We start from the raw sequence: 6,000 nt of genomic DNA, 5'->3' as shown, positions 1-6,000 counted from the left end.
GCTAGATCAACTCAAATTATACTAAACAGGTTTTTCATAATGTGAAATTGTTAATGTGAATTTAAAAGTTCATATGTTGATATACATGTACACTTTAGTCTGAGAATCGATAAACCTAAATTGTGTAATATACAGCTGTAATCTATAAATCATCCAAATATTAAATGAACCTGGCAGAATCTGAAATGTCCATAATTCTGAGATCATTAGAATACCGGTATAGTCTGGTCGACATAGAAATAAAATGAATATTGCTAATTGACAGTGTACCAAAGGCATATCTTAATGTCCTGTTTGAAGCCAAAGCAAGATAAATTGGAATTTGAATAAATTCTGGCTCGCAGGAAAACAAAAACATGCTATTAGAGGAACAATTAGAAACAATGGGAATTTAAACAAGTTGTTGTATTACTTGTTGTATTCTCCGAACACTACTTCGTACGTAGAGAAACTCAGGTGTCTTTTGTAGATCAACTTCAGATTACTTGTGTGTATTACCATAACAGTTATAATTAAAGATATTTTGTAGATGGCCGTGTAAAAAGGTTTGGAACATTTCAGAGTGTCCCATGTCTGTTTCACGAGGCCTGTTTATGAATCATTATGTGATGTCAAAACAGATTCTGGTCCTGAGGAAAGGTTGTATAAAGTGTAGATAGATTTTTGGTGGGTTTAGAGTTGTGAACTAGAGTTTTGAGCTCTCTTTCATTTTTTTTAAACTTTAAAAATTTGCTGAACTTGTTTACTGACATATTAAGATAAAACTACACATTCCTTCTTTGCGATAAAAGATTGCTAAAGCTTTACCTTTTTTTTAAAGTTAAGATACATGGATACTGTTGTCGACTTTAAGTTCAAGAGTTTAAAATATTGATTTTAGGCTAAAGTGGAGCAATCTGACGTTATTTCAAATAGAGTTTTTTACACTTGATACATAAAACAACAAAAAACTGGTATTATGAAGTACTTTTTTTTCTTTTTCAATGTATGATCCAATTTCTTGATCATTGAAAATGCATATTACTGACTCTTTCAAACACTTAAGTTTAACAAGGTATTCCCTATAAAGAGGGAAACAAATGTGGCCTTAAGCTCTTGCAATATATATTGCACTGTTTGATACTTTTAGTACATTTAACATTGATTTTTGTTAGGCCTATGTTTACCTCATTCAAATAGTGCTTGCAGTTGCACATGTTTTTGTATTTGTTGTAGGATTGTCAACACAACCTCCAGAGACTGCATTCCAGATGGAGGGGAATTAAAATGAATGGGCAGATAATGTGGGTTTTTTTTATTTGATTACTGTTTCTAGGCTTATTTATCCTGAATGTCGAATAAATACACAGTGATCAATAAAAAAATCTCATTTTTTAACTTTAGATAACATTATACTTAACTTTAAGATAATGTCATTGGTCTAAGGATAGGTGTACTTTTAAACATAAATGTAAAACAGTTTACTTTTCTAAATTCTTTATTACAATACCAGGTAGATATAAGACAAACATTGAACCAATATTGAAATAATGATAAAACAATTGTCATTGATTAAAAATAAATAGACGATGTTTCTCAGAATGTCAAATTAGTTTCTTTCTTTTTGTTAAGAGACGTTATCACTAGTTCTTCCTGGTCTTTTGAAAGTCAAACTTTACTGGGCACCATGAATGGAATACGTTATGTTTACAAAGTTCATTAATCAGTCTAGATGCCAGAGAATCTCGGTATGATGACGTTAAAAAAAGTAACCTTGACATCCATATCAAAGGGACATCTGCTTTTCAAGAAACCTTACCACCTAACTGTACTTCTCCTTTTGGGTCTTTAAATCTTTCAGGTTGCAATATTTTGATATCAAAATAAAACAAGTTAATATGAATTTTGTTAATTACATAGAGTTATTCTCTGCTGGAAATGGCACAATCATTGGCATTCGATTTTATACCAAAAATCTGTATAATATTATTATCTTGATATTTTATTTTTGGGGTATCTTGTAAATGCATATCCACACTGTACTTACGCATAATGGAGTATTGACAGTTTTTGAAGCAGTGGACTTTATAGGCATGTGTCGTCCACTAACTTTTTATCTTTAGTTGAGAATAATGGCATGACATGATTTTTCATATTAAGCTTGAAAAGTGGGGGATATTAATTTCATTATTGCTTTAGTATCAAAAATCAGTCCGTATATATTACTGTAAAGATGTCTGTAACGCTTTCAAAATTTCCACACGTTATATCTCGAGAACCCTTTGAGCTTTTGCAATGAAATTTAGCATAGCAACTCCCTATGGAAATGAAAGAAAATATATTTTTCTATATGATTTTGAGGTCAAAAGGTCAAAGGTCAAGGTCATAAATAAGCAAATTCATCAGTTGTTAAAACACTTTCGTTTCCACACGATATAATTTTTTTTTAATTCTCTAGAACCATTTGAGCTATTGCAATGAAATTTTATATAACAACTTTGTTTTCCCTGTGGCCTATATAAGACCCCTATTGATTTTGAGGTCAAAAGGTCAAAGTTGCAAGGTCGTAAATTTATACATTCTGTCTGTGTGTAGTACTATCATTTCCGGCTGTCGATATTATATTGAAGAATTTGAGTTATGCAATGTAATTTTATACCAAAATTTGACTTTTCTCGCTTTCTCTCATAATTGCCTGTGCCCCGTTTGTTTTATTAGTATTTATAGTATTACATGTCGCTATTTTTAGCGCAGGGGCATTTTTAGGAGAGTTATTTCGTATAAAACAGGTTCTCGGCGGACTTTATATATAATTACATCTATATAGAACTGTTATATAAAGGCTAAATATATATAAACAAACACCATGGATATATATAAAATTTTGGAAATGCCGATATATATAAACATGAATATATATATGTATGTGATATATATAAACATATACTTCACATATATAAAAAGCGATTACCTTAAACAAAACGGTATATAAAGAGAAATCGATATATATAAAGAGAAAATTTTCCACTGCGTGACCTGTAGCACTCAGTGCCTTTTTTTTATACAGATTTTTTTTTGGCAAATACTTTTTTTTTTTTTACTAAATGATAGTATTCAGCATGTGAAATGAAAAATTTATGAGGTTATAAAATCATCATTACAGTGTGATAAATATTCCAAGGCATATAAAAAAATCTTCTATACACATAATAAAGAATAAGCAATCAAATCTTTATATGCATATTGACATACATGTATTTTATTTGCTTCAGTATACATGTATACATTTAAAAATTCTACAAATTCAGTCAGGGGGAGCCGATTTTTTCCCTAAGCGGGGGACATGAATTCTCTGAATTAGCTTGTTCATATTAAGAGACCTTGTTTTATATGGCATCATCCAAAGGACCGCATTGAGATTTCAACTTTCATTATTGCTTTAGGGGTATCAAAAATCAGAAATCCAATATATATTACATATAAAGATGGAAGTTGACTTCAAAATACATCAAAATTGTAAACAAGTTATATCTGAAAACAAATGTACGTGCAGATATGCACAAATGTTTACATGGGTATTTCCAATTGATGGAAATGAAAGAAAATATATTTTTCATATATCGCTCATTGAACGCAATTAGTGTCAATTTCTATAAAAACGTATCAAAAACAAATTTCATCAGTTGTTTTTCTTATCACGAGAAACGCGTCAGGTCCTATACTATACTATATAATTTTTTTTTAATTCCTCTCTATGTTTATTTGTTTTATTTGTTATCTGCAATTTTATTCACCAAATTTGTTTTCATCCCAGTCGACGGGAGTGTATATATTATTGTACATAACATGGATATTCAATTTTTCAGAGGATTCTAACAAAGATACAAATTGCAAAGAAATGTTCTTTATTCAAGAAGAAACTAAAGACATCGTTCTATGCTGTCTATAATATATTGAATAATTTGCGTAAATCAAATGGGGATCTAAAATACAAATATTTGACTTTTCAATGCTTTCTATAATAATTGCCTGTATATATATCGGGTTTTTTACATATATATCGAAAGAAACTCGATATATATTTTTCTTTATATATAGAATTAATTGGAAGGCAGTGACATCACATATTTCTTTCTTTAATGCGTCTGGAACAGTGGAATTTTTACGACTTAGGTGATTTCTTCTACACATATTTCATAGATATTATATTGCAAATTATTGAATCTTTTACATGCTAACAATTTGGCCTTCGTCACATAAACTTATAAACCCTACATTCTTCATTTCCTACAGATATTCGCACACTGCTGCTACTAAACTTTATTTTTCAATTATAAACAAGCCTCAATATTAATCGTGCCTAAATATTAAATATCCATCCCAGTTTCTTGTTCTTCTTCTTCTTCTTCTTCTTCTTCAATCCTTCCCTCTGCACATATCTTCACTGGTGATGTCAACATAGTTTAGAATGAAAGACTTAAAAAGAGCCATCTGAAAAGGTCTTAAATACAGAGACCCAGATTTTTCAATATGCAACAAAACAAAAGATCTTAACCTTTCTTTTAAGAAGGATTAAGTATTTTAGAAAAATTATTAAAGAATCAAAAAAAAAAATTAAAAGACAATTATACAAACCATTTATCCCTTCGATATATTTTCACTAAATCAGAGATGATAAAGAGTAGAGGTTATGATTTCAACGGCCAATGCTTGTAACAATATCTCCTCTGTTTAGGTTTTTTGATTTAGAAAAATGCTTCCTCAGTTAGAATGGAAGTAGGAAATTTTTGTATTTTGTGATTGGTTATCAACAAAATTACTCTAATTCTACATACAAGTACATGTACTCTCAATATTAAAGGGATGGTGTAGTTCCTCATTGACAACATCTATGTATTCTTTGGAGACCAGGTATTCCAAACATCTGTTGAAATTTTGATAGGAACCACTAACTGTGCCCCTGCTAAGCCGACTTGTTTTTATATTTCTGTTTAGCACAATTTTTTTCAAAATCATTTTTCTTTAGAAGATGAAAACACAGTAGTCTTGGAAATATCGCCAACATTTTATCAATAGCAATAATATTCCCATTCACATGTCGACTCGATTTATCCCAGTGACACAATAAAGTTTGCCGCATCTTTTGCACAATCGGGTGTTTTACTGACTATGGACAAGGGTCAACTAATGACTAAATATGTGTGACAAACGAGATCACTGGCCTTTCTTTTATCACCTTTCCTTATCTATGTAGCAATATTGAGCTAGCATGAGCGTTTGGTGCTTACATCTCCCTTATTCGTTATTCAAACCTGTGCTCCTACGATCCCTTTTAAACGAGGTGGGCTACTGAAAGAAAGATCAACGCTACATTGATTTCAACAACTTCGATTAAAGTCAGCATTTCGTTTATACTATGATAGTCGCTGTAATGACCTGTCAGCAAATTTCGACTATCATTTGGTCGTATTTGACTGACGTTTTTCATACCAATTGTAAGGCCTTTTTTTAAATTCTGAATTGGACTACGGAATATTTTGCTAACTGATCAATAGATAGGGCTAAAGCAGTGGATGCTTCTTGTCTTAGACATCTTATATTAACTCTAAAAAAATTATAGTTTTGAAACTTTTTTTTTAAATGAGAAATATATACATTTTAGAAGAGAGTTTTTCAGGTTTTAACTTTGTAGATAACAACATTAAATGTTCTGGCACAGTACATGTATGAATATTTTTCTTACTATCAGAGACATTTGCTTTAAATTTTTACTGATTACTGATATTAACTTAAATCGCTGTCAATTAAGATTTAATTTCTACAAAATTCGACATTGTCGTTATACAGAAATATTTGATTAAGCTTTGTAAGAGTTGAAATGATTTCAGTATTTCAAGAATTGTTAGTTATTTTCACACATTCAAGGAATCCGAACTTTGCACATTATTAGACTGTTATAAAGTCACGGACACCTGATCACAGGAAAACCAATTACAGTTACGAATAACTGGGTTTTATTTT

This window comes from Saccostrea cucullata, unplaced genomic scaffold, assembly GCF_032062105.1.
Source record: "Saccostrea cucullata isolate Sc308-1 unplaced genomic scaffold, CSIRO_AGI_Scuc_v1 ctg168, whole genome shotgun sequence".
NCBI lineage: Eukaryota > Metazoa > Mollusca > Bivalvia > Ostreida > Ostreidae > Saccostrea > Saccostrea cuccullata.
Note: the sequence above shows the minus strand (reverse complement) of the source record.